Source organism: Netta rufina, assembly GCF_964035555.1.
Source record: "Netta rufina genome assembly, chromosome: 6".
Lineage (NCBI taxonomy): Eukaryota > Metazoa > Chordata > Aves > Anseriformes > Anatidae > Netta > Netta rufina.
In genome coordinates this window covers 15,131,372-15,149,369 of record NC_140129.1, presented here as the reverse complement: position 1 = coordinate 15,149,369, position 17,998 = coordinate 15,131,372, and positions in this window count along the sequence as shown.

Below are 17,998 nucleotides of genomic sequence, written 5' to 3'. Positions count from 1 at the left end.
TTTGATATTTCTAGTCAAATGTGTAAGGATCTCTGGGCCTAATACATCTAAAAAAATCCTGAGTGGTTTATTGCCCGAAGTGTCCCAGCACCAACCTTCTGCATAAATAAGCATAGAAGCACCATATGAAGACAACTACAAAGGTACTTGCTTAACACTTCAAGGTAAAAATCAGACCAGTTACAACAGTTTCAAGAATTACCTCATTTAATTAAACATCACCTATTTATTTCACATCCAATTTCTGTTGGAGAATTGCTGACATTATTTGGAGCGCTGGGTGATCAGCAGCACCATGAAGTTCAACAAAGGAAAATGCTGGGTGCTGCACCTTGGACAGAGCAATGCCAGGCACAGGCACAGACTAGGAGAAGAGTGGCTGGGGAGCAGCCCTGAAGAAAGGAACCTGGGGGTGCTGGTCAGCAGCATGCTCCACATGAGCCAGCAAATGCCCTGGCAGCCAAGAGGGCAAACCGCACCTTTGAGACCAGCACAGCCAGCTGGTCAAAAGAGGTGGTTCTCCTGCTATATTATTGTTGGTGCAGCCTCACCTTGAATAGTGTGTGCAGTTCTGGGTTCACAATATACAAAGGACATGCAAGTACTTGAAAGCACTCATAAGGAAGGCAACAAAGCCAGTAGAAGGGCTGGAGGGCATGTCCTATGGGGAGAGGCTGAGGACCCTGGGGTTGTCCAGTCGACAGTAGAGGAGGCTCAGAAGTGACCTCACAGCTCTCTGCAGCTACAGAAAGGGAGGTGACAGTCTCTGCTCCCTGGGAACCGATGGCAGGACACACAGGAACGGCACAGAACTGTGCCAGGAGAGGGTCAGACCGGACACGAGGAAAAGGTTCTTTATCTAGCCTGTTGCTAAACACTCTCCAAATGTTATTTTACATATGTGTTTTTGTGTTTTTACATGGCAGCTTGTGCTATTGGAAATATAAGTGATGAAAAAAGAAGAATATGCAGAAGTGAAATTAATTCTCTTCTGCTATTTTCTTCTCATTTAAATAGAATATGAATAACAGTTCATAACAGTTCAGAGGCCATTTTTCTCCATGTGTACTATTTGCAGATCGCTTCATAAGAGAAGACAGCTATTCTTAGTCAGTTCTGAAGACCAGATTTTCCATCCACAAAGACTAGACACTAGTAAGGATATGCTAATGTTATTGAGTGACAATCATGCAAGTATGTAATTCATATACACTGTTTAGCACAAGGAATTGAAAAGTTAATGTTTTGCATACTTTTTGTTTGTTTGTTTTGTTTTTGTTTTGACTTGCAAGGACTCATTGTGCTGAAGCACTTAAGATAACCCAGCACCTTGTTCCACAGCATAAGTACGTGCCCATCTTTGCTGGAATGACCTCAGCTGATGCACTCCTGGGAACGTTTGCTTTTTTCGAGGTTACAAGTCTCTTGTGCCTCATAGTCAACTAACAGCCTTCACCTTCAGCACCACTTCCAGCTGACAGCCCTCCAGTTTCTAAAAGAATTGTTACTACATAGAAGCACAACATTACCTTTTTCATTATTAAATTTCCTATTGCTATTACTTTGTTTTACGAGGTCATACAATTGTTTTTATGCAGCATAGTTATGATCATCCATACTACTTTGTACGTCCTGACTTTGTATCATGAATAAATTGAAATCAGTACATGCCTACCTTTTACACTATGGCTGTTAATAAAAGCAATGTCTAAAATCAGTCAGCAAGCTGTTCTTTGGGAGTCTGACCTGGTAATCTTTCTCAACCCTGATCAGTTCTTTCATTTTGGCCCATTTTTGTCTCACTTTTCCATATCTGTTTGTCCCCAGAGATGACTCTTTTTCTTTAAAAGAGCTTGGTAAGGCTTTTTTATGTGTGTTGTTGTTTTATTTCTCTTTTTTTTAATTTTGATAACAAAGGGTCTATAGTTTGTTTTGCTCTCTTTCATCAAATTCGGTTATTATAAACATCATTCTCCAGTCTTCTGGTGTCAATGAAATTAAATAAAAATCCTTTCACATTCCATGGCTATCAGATGTCTGGAAAGGAAATAATTTGATCCCTTTCAGATGATCATATTAAAATGTTTCAGTTTTCCTTTCAGATTTAGTAATACTCATTTTCAAACAGTCATTTCTGTTAACCATCCTGGTTTTGCCTCTACATACATTATCAACCTTACTAAAAATTGAAGAAAAGTATTCATTTAGTCTGGGGGCAATAACCACATTATCTTTAATCTCCAATTAGAAAATCTCTGTTAACAGAGAATAAAGTCAAGCAGAAAATGACATTATTATGAGACATTTAATTTCAGATATAGACTGTAGAGCAAATGCTGCTTCTGGTGGTGAATCCTTAAACTATCAAGGAACCATCAGGAATGGATGCTATTTAGCTGTGATTTTAGTAATTAGTGAGAACATAGTACTAGAAATAGCTTTAGGGGCAAAAGAATGAACTGGGGAGAACCAACTATTTAATTTTAATTAAATAGAAAGATAAGTAAAAGGAGATACGGTCCAAAGATTTTCAATTTCCAATATACAAACTTTGATTATTGATGGAATGATTTTGAAATAAAAATCTTTGGGATTCAAACATGGAATAAACTTGAGGTTTCTTTCAATTAGTGGTTCTCAAACTGCTTTTTCCAGTGAACCGTCATGCAGCAATAAAGCGTGCCACAAGATCTCTCTTACATAAGGGGCACATCTATAGGACTGGCCATATGTCTGGGAAAGCAGTGAGAGACAAGCTGCTATTTGTATCTCATGGTTGTATTATCTGCATTTTTCTCTATGGAAAGAGTACACTTACTTATATTTTTAGCTGCAGTGTATCAAGAAAGTACATATATACATAGGAAAATAAGTTCAACAAAAGTTCTCTCTGCCATCCCTTTATCACTTCTTTGCCACCGATAGATATTACTAGCAATTTTAAGAATATTACTGAAGCGCTCTGCACAAATGCAGACTGCTGCTCTCTGCAGCAGACCACTTTGCCCCGTTTTTATTATTACAAACATGGCATTCCTAACCATTTCCCAGAGGCCTACCTCTGATCAACAGCCTGCCAGTGATGGCCAGGAGCCTGCCTGCAGCTTGGCACCTGTCCTTCCTCACATTCTCTTGGTTTAGAGCACAGTTGTCCATGACAAGGACTAGTACTGAACTTGCACTCCAAACTGAGAGCCAGCATAAAAGATCTGTCTAGAATCAAGACAGATCTAGTCTACCAATGTAGTAAAGGAACCCAGGCCAACCCTCTAATCATTGTGCACAAGAAAGGAAAGAACAAACCTGTGACTATCTGAATGTCCTCCATCTGAAAGCAGCCCTGTACCCATGCTGCAGAGGCAGCATGAAGGTCTCTTGGCAGTGCTGCACAAAGCCACTAGAAAGGGAGGTCCTGTTCCTGTATCAGCATGCCTGGCAATACTAAAGGCAAAGCTAAAAGTCATACTTACATCAAAAATGGCTCACTAAAGCAGCAATTTCACCAATCCTGAATTTAGTGTAGAAGGATTCTGCTCTGGAAGTTAGACCACAGCCCACAGTATGGGAGAGATGAGAAGATGGGAGCGGTAGAGGTGAAGTGCTCTCCAACAGCAGGAGTCCCTGAAAACATTCTGTCTGACTCATTAGGAATCATTCTTAAGCTGAGCAGAGAAAATTGAGTCATAAATGACTCATCCACTTACCAGATGGGAGGAAAGCATATATGAAATTTGGGACTGCCACTTGGTGAACAGTGTATCATGAGCTGCTACTGCTTGAGCCGTGAGTCAGCTTCCCTGACTGCCACAAAACAGGGAAAATACAGAGTGATGAACACAGAAGCAATACACACCTTAACCTGCTAGCTAGTCCCCTCATCAAAGTGTACCACCAAGGAGAGGTGTTTAGAACATTTTGCTGCCAAGCAAGCCTGGATGTTTAGCTGGCCTTATCTAAATTATGGCTCACAGCTTAACTTTTACACAGTTGTAACAGGCAATCTGTAAAAATTCAGGAGATGTAAAAAGGTTTTGTCACACCTGCTCTGTTGCAGATAGCTTCTTATCCATTAAATATAAAGAGGTATTTTGCTAGAAAAGCAAAAATGCTTATTAAATGCTGGTGAGCAATGCCAGAAATCTGTAAACTCTCACATCTTAACTGTTTCAACAAAAGTAGAAAATTAAGACAGAGACAAGGCAACAGCTTCTTATCCTCAGTGGTACCAGCTGAGTTTCAGGATTATGTGCTTCATCTTTTAGAGTCAGAAATCTCAGATAGCAGAGACTTCAGAGTGTAGATTTACATCAATCCCTTAATCTGACCTCACATTTTCTGTGCTGAAAGCCTCTCTGAGCTGCCTTTGTATTTACTGAAAGACCATAAGCAGTTTGCTCTTGAGACTGGAAAGCTGCTATAAATCAGGCTCCAAGCTGACATCTAAAAATACAAAGCATATAGGCACCCGTCTTTTTTCTGTTCTGACATCCGAATGTTCAAGGTTAGTCCAGGACCCATCAGCCCTGTCCAATTTGCTTACTTACTGATGTCATAAGCAGCTATAAAAGTTTTCTCTATTTAATCTTAGAGCCCGAGCATCTTGAGTCTCACTTGAGTAACTGCACCAGCCTCCCCAGCAGTGGGTTAATCTGCAGCTTTAGCAGAGCAAAATATATACGCTTGACATATATTTGAAGTAAGAGCTGAAGGTGTAGCTTCTATGGAATGGAAAGTATTTGGAAACTGGGGCCTGAAAGGTGTGCATCTAGATCAGAATCTCAACTGCAGCTCACTATGGGTGCTTTGTAGATGGGTATGTCCTTCCAGTCATGGTATGCATACCCTACTGTTAGTATGATAAAGATTTTTATAATTCCACAGTCAAAATCTCCACATCATGACTTGTCACAGCCACAGAAATCAGCTAAACAGGAGTTCCAGTATGACTTAGTATACCATAAAGTTCAGAAGCTATTTGCAGGATATGCAAACAGCTTATGCAGTTACTGATAAAAGTATCACGATCTAAGTAAGCATTAGCATTTAAATAAGTTCAGCTACAGATGATGGTTTCACAGTACAGAAGGAAAATTCAGCTTAGAATTTCTGCTGGTCCATGGCACTAAATAACATCATATATTTTCCAGCAAGTCCAAACTACTTCTCAAGGAATGTCAGAATTGTTACGCCATTTTCACCTCGTTCCTGATGCACAAAACTGGTACTTGCACACATTAGTTCCTTTGATGATACAATATCATAGCTGTAAAGCAATGGGTTTTCTTATATGAAAACAAACCCCTCATGGTACCAGTCTGACATCTCACACTCTAAAATCAACATCTAACAGGCAATGGATATATGATAATTTAAAATAAAACTAAATATTGCCAACCGTACAATTCTTCTACTTTGAAAAGCCTCTGTGTAGCAACATTTGAAGCAAAAGTATTGTTTCTACTTTCTGTTTAATTAGTAATGTTTGATGCCCAAAAATACATTAGCATTATTGGAGAGCCAGCCACAATTCTGAGCCTTCTCCTGCCTTTCTTCCAAGGGGACAAATCCAAACTAGTGATTTCTATGCTAGATATTTTAAAAATTTAAGTCAAACTTGATTCAAATCATCTCTTCATTGTTTTTATGCATTTATTCATAATGTGTGGGGAAAAAGTAAATAAATAAAGATCTCCATCCATATCAGCAACTCTGTTAAGAAAAACAGAATTACTCACTTTCATTGTTGAAAGAGCCCTTAGAACTAATTAAAGTTCTCTTCACTTATTTCTTTGGGAAATGGAATTTCTCTGTATCTACAATTGCAAATCTGAAGCCTAAATTGCAATTAAGTAGTCCATCATTTCCTTGTGGAGGCTAATTTCAAAAATGCAATATGCACAGTTGGATGGGAAGAAATATCTATAGTTATGGTGCTCAGACACAGCAACTTTGCTGAGAAAATTCCAGGTAATTCTTCAAGTTTACAGCTACTAGGTTGGTTTCAGTCTTTCATTCTCACTAAGTCTTTCTAGTCTGGGACCCACAAAGGGAAACAGAAATTTGATCTTAATGGATTATGCTTGTAAAAAAGCTTATTTAAGTACCAGGCTGACATGGACAGGTGGCCCCAGGCCTTCATTCAGTGCTTCAGCCCTTTTCTATTCTTTATGGCCTAGCAGCTAGCTAGCACCCTGAGAAACAGATACCTGCTTTATCATAAGTGATTTAATGCTTGCTGCTGCTGTTTTGTAATAACTTAACATAGCATAGTATAGCATGCTGCAGTAGTAAGTGGAAGAGATTTCAAGCAGACTTTACTTAGCCTTCAAAGCACACTGGAAGTTCCTGCTGACTTTGCTGCCATTATCACTGTCTCAACTTGTGCCAAACAAATATTTAATTATTTTTTTAACCTTAGAAGAAGACTTGGGAATCAGGCTGCCATATGTGAACCATTAAAGAGTTTTTTCAGCCCTGGTTTCCAGCAATAAGGTCTCCTTAATTTAAGCATGTTTAACTCTGCTGCTAAAGTACCCAGAAGTATAGGGTCTGATTAAAGCACAGTCATGGGGATCAAAAAGTCTGGAGGGTATTGGTGTTCTACTCTCCCATTGATCCCTATATTGAAATTAATGACACTGTTTGTTTCCTTGTCTTTTTTTATCTGTGAAAGAGTGAACTGCAAAATTTATTCAAGAATTTCAAAATCCATATGTAACTCCTGGAAATGGAAAAGGAGAAAAATATATATAAGGTACTGTTTTTGAACTGTATTCTTAAAAATGTTAGAAACAATTAGAGAGTTGCAGAAATTGTCATAGTAAAAATTCATTTATCTTTGTTAAAAAATGTTACCTTAGTTAGGATCTTTAAAGATTCACTGAAAGATATCACATCTATGACAAAAATGGTCCCTCTGGAAGAACATGGGACATCAGAAACTCCTGAAAGAACTGGGTTTCTGACTGTTTCTCTCTTTTGTCTTGAAGACAAGCCAATAATTCAGTAAATGTTATTGTAATTCAGCAGTAACTATTTTTGATTTTTTCTCACTATCACTTTAAGGTACTAGAAACTCAGTGGTTACAAAATGAACTGGAGTTTCTTTAAAGAGTAGAGTAGGTTTTACTAGAGAACAGATACTACAAAACGTGCCAGTGGGAGCCAAGTTGTCTCCTGTAGCTATCTGGAATGAACATGTGCTTCTCAGATTAAATGCAGTCCTTGATATGGCCACAGAAGATATGTACAACTACAGAGGATCTAAGGTCTCCTACTGTTGATAATGACTCATATCCTGTATTTTCCACATAGGACAGCAAGTCCCAGCTATTTATGGTACAGCCCATTAAAAATTTCTTTTCATGAAAAAAAATGCTGTTAGTTGCCATTCAGGAGTTGATGTAGGAGGCCAGCTAGTATGTTACAGAAATTATCAGAGAAAAATACTATAATCACAAAAGAGCCAAATGTTTCCTCTTAAGCCCTTCGAGATAGCAGATGCATAGTCGTAAGCAGAATATTTTGTCTCCGAAGATTTTGTTCATACACAGATCACCCTAGAAAATAAAGGATGGAAAAATATGGTACAACTGATTTCAGTCTACACCGTTCTATGCCATGTATCTCACGGATATAACTCTTCCCCGCACAGTGCCCCAAAACGCAGGATGGGAATGAAAATACCTACAGCATTGTTACACTGGATAGGGAAGGAGCAGTGGGTGTGTGTTTGTGCACACGCGTGCATGCCTGCTGCTGATTCATGCTGTACTCAACATCTTCCAAGTAAAACAAGGAATACTCCTTAAAGGCAAAGTCATACCTTATGTTAGGTGTTGTTTGTTTTTTTAAAGCTTTAACAGTCTAATAAAAGAGTTATCTGATCAGTCGAAATGTGACACTAACATTTATAGTTCAAATTCTGCCAAGTCAAAACAGATATTTTCTGTGTAATCAAAACACAAGCTTTCTGCAGTCTACCCATTTCAGCCTTTCACTGCCCCTTCAGGTCCCAGCGTTAGTCAGTCCACATGGTGAGACTTCAGTGTCCCAGGTCTTCACAGGGAGGATCATGATTGTGGTGGTGATGTGGTGACAGGAGTGTGCCAGGGGGTATCTTTTTTGCATGAGGTGTGATACTACTTGGATGGTTTCTTCCTCCCCAGCCTACAGTCCACTCAGGGCTATTTTTATATTTTCTAACTAGTCTTTACACCTTGTTGTTTCTTTATTAGTCTACAAGTCTGCCTTATGTCCAAATTCACCAGACATGGTGTGTTTCACATACATCAGATACTTGTTCTTTTTTACCCTTAAAACCAATTTTGTCTGTTTTCAAGTCTTTTTCTTTTTTTTTTTAAGCACCAGAAGTTGGCCAATGGTGAGCTTTTAGTTCAGTCTCCAGTACCATCTTGTCCCACTACTTTCAAGGTTTCTGTTGTCATCCCATGCTTGGGCTGAGAAGGCTCCTTGCTACCTGTATAACAGATCCTACATATGCTCCAGAGTCTGCAGATCCCGCTGATTTTGTGGGCAAACACACTGCTAATTAAGGCACCCTGCAGCACATTTGCTGGTCATTAGGAGTGAACTAAGGACCCACCAGAGCATTCCACTGGTATCACTGTTTTCAGATGAAGGCTATAGACATCATGGCAACAGCAGATATGCTACCAACAGTGTTGGCAGATGTGCAAATGCTGAAGTTCAAAATTATGCAGATTATCACATGTACCTGCTGGGTTTGACAATGGGGTTTAGGTGTTTACTTCAGTAAACAGCAACACAGAAAGATATGAAGGATTTAGATCTCTTAAAATAAGCAAAAGCATTCCCTGTTGGAGCCAGGACATGCAGTGTGTGCAAGCCTTGAACAAAGACACCACTAATTGAACAACCACTCCTCGCTGCACAGCCTCACAACAGACTTCACAGCATTAAGATGATGTATGGACAGCCTCAGGAATTTGCCGTGGCCAGCATCCAGAAGGAGATTCATTTGCGGTGTGGCAGAAACTCTGAAATAACCATGCTATTTGTCAAACTGGCACCAGTTTTTGGCAGGGGGCCATAATGTCGGTCTTCCTCTCTTGAAAACCAGATGCCCATTATTGACTGTTCCCACATGCAGAGGATCTGTGGGACTCCTAAGGGCCTAAGTGATATTCTTTCAGAGCGACCAAGACTTGCACAGCTTGTCACCATTGGCAGCATCCTTTAACAATAACATGGCTCTGCTTCAAGTCTCCCTGACAGCAGCCCATCCAAGCCTGCATCCAATGCCAGCCAGGGCAAACAAGGTGGCCAGCTGCTGCTGCCATTTGGTGTTCACACCCAGCTTCAGCAGAGCTTCCAGCTCCCTGTTTCCTGAGTTTGAAATCAAAGTCACCGTGTGTCACACCTAAACAGCAGACCAAAACCAAGAAGCAAGACAGTGGCTCCATGGACTGTGCCCCACATGGGCACAGGACTTGTACACATTATCCAAAGTACTTTCTGTGCCCAAGAGCCTAACTGGGCATTACAAGAGGCATTCCCCCAAAAAGGCCCTTTTTTTTCCTTCCCAGTTTTTGGTAAGTATCAAAGAAAAATGTACTTTGACATTGCTTGAAATCTATAAAAACAAAGTCCTGAAGCTTTCTTAGGAAAACCAGAAGGAAACAGAATAGAAATAACAGTCTTTCTGCTGAGCTGTCTGAAGGATTTGCAGTTAAGAGAAAAGTCATAAAAGATGTTCATTTCCTCTACCATACATATTTCTACATGATTTAAAACTCTTCAGCACAGACGTGTATATAGTCAGCTCCAGACTAGAGAGACACTTAATGAGTCTTGATAGTCAAGAAGTTAACTCTTGGAATGACGATGCTGAGGGATATAAAAAACACTCTTTCAGTAAGAGTACTAGAGCTGCACCCTTTGCAGAAATAATACTTAGTCACATCAACTTACATTTCAGTACTGCTTAGCTACTGTACAGTGCTGCCACATGACTCTGACTTGCACCTCAGACATTTTAAAACTGGTTAAGACAGCAAATGTTCTGATCCATGAAAGAAGGAGCTCACAAAACTAAAGGTGAATTGAAATTCAGATGGAGCCATGATTTTGGTCATTGGAAAGAGTGAAATTGCATGGACCAAGGAGACATAGGCATATTGTAGATAAACAAACATTTTATGCAGGTGTTTCTACCTGGTGGTTATTTCCTATAAACATTTTCTATAATCGAATGATCAGCTACGCAATTACTAAGCTATAGGAATTTAAAATAAAACCATTTATTGCTGTTGAACTTCAGTTGTGAACCAATGACTCAGCGGTCTATTAAACGGATTAAAAGAAATTGCTAGGTAGAAGTGCTGACTTTTCTGTATGCCAGTGGAATATTAAATTTTAATAGATTCCTTGGTGTTTTTTTTCAGTCATAATTTGAATGATTCACTGTATCCAGATGCTAAATGCTGTTCATATTTCAGTATACATACAACAGAGCTCCCACTTGCACAATGTAGTTCATTTTAAAGTAGCCCCCGATTGCTGAGGGATGGTTTATAAATTCAAAATGGCCCTTTAAAAAGGTCACAAGGCAGTAAATTTTACAAGTGCTGAAGTTCAGTTGTGTAGGAAATTAGGTGTTAGGAGACTTGAGTATAATACTGATTGATCTCTTCAGAGCCATACTCTGCCATGGGGGTCAACAGGAACTGAGTGAAAATCAATAGGAGGACATTATACTGTGATTAAAATCCTTAGGGATGATATATATAGTGAAAAAATGTTGAAATAATTCACGTTAGGATTATTGACAGTATAAATACAATCCAATACAAGAACCACAGCTCTCCTGTTGAAAAAAAAAAAAAAAAACTTTTGGAGAATCACAGAAGAATCACAGAATAGTTGAGGCTGGAAAGAACTGCTTGAACAGGTTGCCCAAGACTGCGTCCTGTTGGGTTGTGAACATCGAACACCTGCATGGACAGCAACTCTACAACCTCTCTGGGCAACCCGTGCTGGTATTAGAGCACCACTTTCATGACAGAAGTGCTTACTAAATTGCTAGTACATGTTAATAACTGGTCATACAAATAAGGCCAAAAAAAAGAACAGAAGATATTTTTCAAGTAAGACAAACTGCACGTCTGTGCTGTCAGATCTTTTCCTGTGTACTTTGAAAGGGAAAATTCTGATTTGTGATCTGGTTTACATGTATTTTTTTATTTTTTATTATGACGTAGTCAGGGCCAGTTCTGAAGTGCTGGTCTTTGGAGAGATAAAGGGAGCATCTGAATACTATGGTCTCTATCTATAACCTCTGACCAAAATGTTTATACCCAGAGGGGATGAGGATGAGCAGGAGATGTAACTACCTGGTTACAGGTCCCAGTGGATGGCTACTTTATGAGTATAGTTCATATGCACTGCTTTTTTCTATAAAGACACACAGATCAAAACTGCAAATGACAGAACAAAGTAGAAAATGCCAATGGGTAGCAAAGGGTTTGCTTTTGTGATTCAAAACTATGATCACCTATGTCACAAGCTGCAATGAAAGACTAAAGGAAAATGCAATTACACTGTTCAGTGAAATAAGTATTTCTGCTGTCAAAGGGAGTGGAAATCAGTTCTCAGGTCCACTTATGCAACCACTCGTTTCTGTTCCTCCATGAGACTCTCAGCTGTAGAACAGCCACAAATGGAAGAATTTCCTAAACCTGAATTCCTATAGTCCCGTCAAGGGGAAGAATTGATCAACAATAAATCCAAATAAAATTGAAGTTGGAATACATACCCCTTCCATCTAGAATCAGAATAATTCAGGTCAAAAGGGGCTTTAGGAGGTCTCTAGTCCTGGTTTCTGCTCAAAGCCAGGTCAACTCTGAGGTTGGATTGCTCAGGGCTTCAGCCAGTTTAATTTTGTCAAAATTAAATTTGCAAATGACGCCTCTGAGGTACATGCATATCAGCACAGAACCTGGCAAACTGCCAGAGTTTTGCTGATTTACAATCTCCTGCTGAACTGGAAAGAATATGTTGAAACTGCCAGCGCTGAGGTCAACAGACAACTTGGGATTCAAGATGCTTCCGAATTACTACAAAACTTCCTGGATCGTGGCTACAGAATATAAATATGCGACAATTAATTTGTGCACAATGCTGAACCCATATCACTGTGGGATGGATATGAAATACCAGTTCTGCACTTTAGAGAATTCCAGCCTGTGTCATAACAAGGAACTTTATGACAGCAATAAAACAGTTTATATGGCTTAGACTTTAAGGCAGTTTCTTGCTCCAAACAGCTGTGCAGTCTGGCCCACAGGGGCTCTTTAACCCAATAGTCTTCTGCCACACCAGTATTAATCAGAGTAATGCCACTAAAGTAAATATTTTCTTTATCATATGTTTGGCCAAGCTACATATTGCACAAAAGGAAAACAAGGTAAAAAGCAGGAATGTTCTGCTCAGGGCCAGAAGTGCTTCTGCTTTTGGCCACATTATTCTGGAGATGTAAAACAAAATTATTGTGCAACATCTAGGAATCCTAACACACACCCATATCTTACCAAAGGCTAATTGCAACAGTTTCACATTTGGAAAAAATTATGTCAGCAGCAACAGTAACTAGTCAAGAAGCTTTCAGTCAAAATCCCCCAGAAACTTTCAAAACTTAAAATAGCCCCAGTGTGAAAAATCAGGTAGCATCTCAATGCTTGTTAAATCACTACAGTAGGAAAATAAGTGTCAAATTGTTTTAAAATAAATAAATAAATAAATAGAGAGAGAGAGAGAGAAACAAAACCTACCCCCGACAAATCACTGCGATCTTTCCAGGTGATGGAAACTAGATGGAAACTAGATTTACCTAAGTATTATACTAATTAGAAGTAGTTCTGATGTTAAAAATTGGAAGCTAGTGGTGAGTGCACAGTTTGTTTCAACTTTTGAATTTGGTTTGTTTGTCATTCAAGGTAAATTACAAAGGCCAGTGTTAATAGCTTGGAGTTGCCAACCCTCCTGACCATCAAAACCCTGAGGCAGAACCTTTAGATAGCAGCTGCAGGACACAGACATCACACCCAGAAGAGCTGAAGCCAGGGCATTTCTGCACAGGTCATGGGCAGGAGACAACCCTGTTACACCACCCAAAGGTGCTGCAAATGGAAATGGGTGGGCAGCACTTGTTTCTCCAGGTGCAGGTCACCAGACGGCCTCTGACAATGCAGAAGTGCTGCTAGTCACACAACGTCCTTCAGCGGACAAGAGATTCATGTGTAGAGGTTCACCATCCCTGCTCTAAATACTCTTAAAGAAAACCACGTCTCAATAAATAAATAGGTAATTAAAATAGTAAGTCCCTTATTCTGCCTAATATTTTAGCAAGAAATTGCTTTCACTCACAACAGGGCTCTGTATGAGGACGTTTTTCACAACACATTTTGAAATGTGAGGGTTTTGTTCTTGATATTCTATGCTGGAAGGAAACTAAAACTTTTTCAGTGTTATTTGAAAGGAGTGTTTGAACCAGGGGCATTGTCCTGACATTTGGAAGAAGCATATTTTAGGGTAAAATTAACTCTCTGACTTAGAACGAATGGGGTTGTAAAAACCTGTCTAAGAGGGAGCGGGAATTTGAATGTAAGCCACAATGCCTCACACTCCTCTACAGAAGCTTTATTTCAGAGAGCAGTTCCACTCCACATTTGCATTAATTTGTTTTCTTCTGTGCCCATCATCCAGGACTAATCTGCTAATCTCTTGAGACTACATTTTGAACACAATCTTATCAAACAATGTCAGGTTTCTGTTGACACAGAAGTAATTTAGGAACATCTATTATCCCTTACTATAAACATTCAATATTTAGATGTCTTTAGGGTGATTTCTATTCTTAAATATACTGCAACTTAATTAGATCTGAATTGCATTCTCTCTTTAAAATGTTATTTTCTTTCATTTCATATGCAGTAAGAGTGCAAAATAATTACAATGGCCAACTCTAAAATTGCATGATGTTCTTTAGTGATGCGTTTGTTTTTCCTTTCCTGCCAACAGTGACGACAATGCCATGCACAGTTTTTCGGCTCATTTGGTGACAGCAGCTCATTATTCACCTCTGGCTACAGTTCCTTCAGATGTGTCTGCATTATCGGAAATTTTCAGGGAATAACTTCTTTTTCCACACACCGGGAGGGTTTAAGACTGCTGAGACGCATGGCTCCTAGGCACACTCAGCCAGCTGTAGTTTAGCTATTATGATGCAAGATTTCTACTAAAAAGCCTGTACCCATGTGTTCACAAGGAAACATGTAAATGCCAACCCGACTCATCAGAGCTGACAACTAATGGAAGTAGGGCAGCATGAAGTGTATATGTCCTACATTAAGTGCTTTTATTAATTCTCTATTTGATTAATTTTTCAAAAACTTGGATATCTTAAAGAATGAGATAATAATAGTAATTTCTATGTTTACTTTCATTAAACTGATTATGAAAATAGAGATCAAACAAATAGTCAAAGGAAGGAGAATAGTTCATGAGTGCACTTCAGTTCATTTGCTCTCAAAATATCCTCCACCAAAACAGTTTCCTTGTAATTTATTTTTATTATTTTTTTAATATCACCTCCCAAAAACACAAATAAAATGTGTTCTTTGTTTTGTGTGTGTGTGTTTTTGTTTGTTTTGTTTTGTTTTAAATCACTAAATAATTCTTGAGAAATGTGCCATAAGAACAAGCAGGAAGAATATATTTTTAGCACTTCAGAATTCATGCTTGACAGAGAGTAAGGGAGAATGGTTTGTGAAGTCTGACAGCATGCTAAGCGAGTAACTTTTTCTTTCTTCCAAGACGTAAAAACCATCAAACTGTAACAGTTTTGGCAGTGACCGTCTCTTAAGTACCTGGATTTGATCACCAACAAAGTGCTTCTGACATTTTATTTTCTTGTACTGGTATTTCTTTGTTTGCTGTACCTAATGCAGAAATTCTGCAATTCTAATGAGAGTATTCAGAACTTAATCTTCGAAAATGTCTATCTTTCTTCCTTACCCCTCCCCTTAAAAACATCTAAAGCTCACATTAATCCCAAGACTGGAAAAGCTGATAATATCTAATGGTTAGAGAGAATAAAGCAAGAAAATAGGAGAAATGCAACTTGACATGAAACAGTCTAAAATTCACTTCCAAGCAAGTTCCAAATGTTCCAATTTCATCACATATCCTTTCATTTGACTGTGTCTAAACACTCATATACTTGAGAAATGAGAACAACAGAAACAGCACCTAGCAATAGCTGCACTAATGGATGTGTATTCACATAGGCTAGTGATGAATCATATCGTTTGTAAAAATGTCATTGCTTATATGGGATTAAGGATTTCTTGCTGAAAAGGATTATCAAAGTTACATGATGTTACATTAGAAACACAGCCTGAAAACAAGGGTATCTAAGGCTTCTTTTTATTGCTCCCGTGTTTAAATTGAGGCCCTATTATTCTGCTTACCAAAATATAATCATGAGAGTCTTTCTCACCCTCTAAAAAAGGAGAGATTTATATCCCTGAGCAAGCTCTGTTATAAGAATAGGGACATAAATTTAATGAATTATAGATTTGGCAAGGAATCAGGAAGCCTTAGAGGATTTCCAAACTACAATAAATTGCTGGTTAAAAAAGAAAGCAAGTCATATACTTGTATCACATACATGTTTTGATAGAATAAAGACAGTAAATACTTCCATTTTTGTAGTATTTGCTTCTTTACTACCTGTTTTTATCTTGGAATTCAGTTCTCTCCACATTCAATCACTTAGGGATGAAGGCTTCCATAAAACATTCGAACCTTTGGATTTAAAAAAAAAAATCTAAAAACAAATATTAACCTGGCAATTTTTCTTGAATATACACTGAGAACAGAAACAGCTATTGACTTCAGTAACTAAAATAAATCTTTCACCTCTTTTTGTTTCTCCTATAAAAGCAGCAGCACAAGCAAGAGGAAGCCACTCTGCCTGGCATTGCACCTACCAGAGGTGAGCATCCACAAGTAGACATTTACCACAGATCAGCAGGCACGTGGTAATTCATTGCCACAAAAAGCAGCAGTTCTTCACTTCCACACCTGCTCCATCACACATCTGGCCACAAGTCAGTCAGACCAGATGCAGCTTTTCTCTGAAGATGTGCTCAGGGTGTTGGAGGGTATCAGTCTGAGTGCTGAGATTGACTAATGAACAAGTCTGTTTTAAAAAGTTGGGAGGCTCCACTTCTGAATCTTGCTTGGACCTATCTTTGCCACTCCTAAAGGCTATGTTGATGCAAAATTAAAACCCCACTGAAAAATCAGGAAGCTGGGATAAAATGCTGCTGAATGAAGGAGCAGCTGCAGCAAGAATGTCTTCTGGCAGATGGACTGGGAGTCCTGACTCAAGTATGTAAGTTGGTTTAACACTATGGAAGATAATTTGCATGCCTAAAGCACAGTTATTAAATTATTTCCCTTAAGAGCTGGATACTTTTAGAAGAGCATCCTACTGAAGATGGCAAGGAGCCACCCACTTCCATTAATGGACCCTTGGAAAAAAAAACCTGAAGTCTAACGCAGGAAGTATGTCTGGTTTAACAGTAACCAATGCTTTAACTACTGATATAAACAAAAATTAGTATCTACAACAACACAGAATTCCAAACACTAACATTGTTAATAGCAGTGCTTACCTCTCTTGGAAACAAGCTTGCTTGCTTGCTTTCATTTAAAGCTCCACCAGTATCACCATATTAGTGGCTAATTGCTTTTGATGACAGAGGCAAAAGTGGCTGTGTGCACAAGACCCATCTTTCCCTCAAGCACCAACAACAGCAGACCTTTACTTTTAGGAAAGGAAGGAGCTTTCTGTTGCCACGCTTCCCTATGCATCAGCTATGCACTCCTGTAATAATGGACCCCATGGGGAACGTGGAGCAATGAAAGTGGAAAAGGTAAGAGGCACTTCCAATCCGTTGAAGGACCCTAGACATAAGTGATAACAGTCACATGAGTGCAACTGCTTTACTCAGTTTAATTTTTTAATGCCAGTCAGCTAAGAATGTGCTGCAATTGAAGATGTGAATCTGATCTGATATGACACTGCTACCTAAAGGGGCAACTACCCCTTTATATACCTATTAGCTTCCCACTACCCCTAAGTAGAGTGTTACTGCCTTGTATTAGTGCAAACATTTTTATGGCCACATGGTAAGCTTCTCAGAAAACTGATTTGGCTGGAACTAAGCCAGCAAAAAACATAAAACTGATTCATTTGCAATCAGAATGGTTCCTTGCTTCAGCATACTGTGTGCTCTGTTGGCACCAGTCCAAGGGACAGGGCAAAATGCATGGCAGAGGATGGAAGGGAAGGCAGGATTTCTCCTTCTGGTAGGAGCCTGGCTTAAAAACACCAAAGTCAGAGACATGGTATTAGTTATGTACTCTGAACGGAAACTGTACCCAGGGACTGTACATCTTTTACCTTTCATTAAGATCTACAGCAAAATGCCAGCATTTCCTTAGACCTTGGAATTGTACATACCTGGTTCAATAATGAGACCTTGGTTACAGCAGAGTGCTTATGATTTTCTTTAAGCATGTACATTTCCTTGAAAAATAACACCGTTCTTTTCATTCCAGAGGTGAAACTTGGGATAAGCGGTGCACACTTCATAAAACTGAGAGCCTGCTTTGGAGACCAAAATAGTAGCTTGGTAGTCAATGCTCCAAAATGCGAAAGCAATGGCTGGGTATGCTACTGAATGAATCATAGGCGGGGAGTGAATTAATCAGTGTAAAAACTTCAGTGCATAAAGTAGAGAAACTAAAGGATCTGCAATTTGACCTGCTAATTTCATTGTCTTTCCAACATATTTCCATGCTACAGGCAATCTTTAATGTCTCTTTGAGGCATTGCCATTGCTGAGGGCTCTTCAGTGAAACTAACCATATCTGAGCTTCTTTA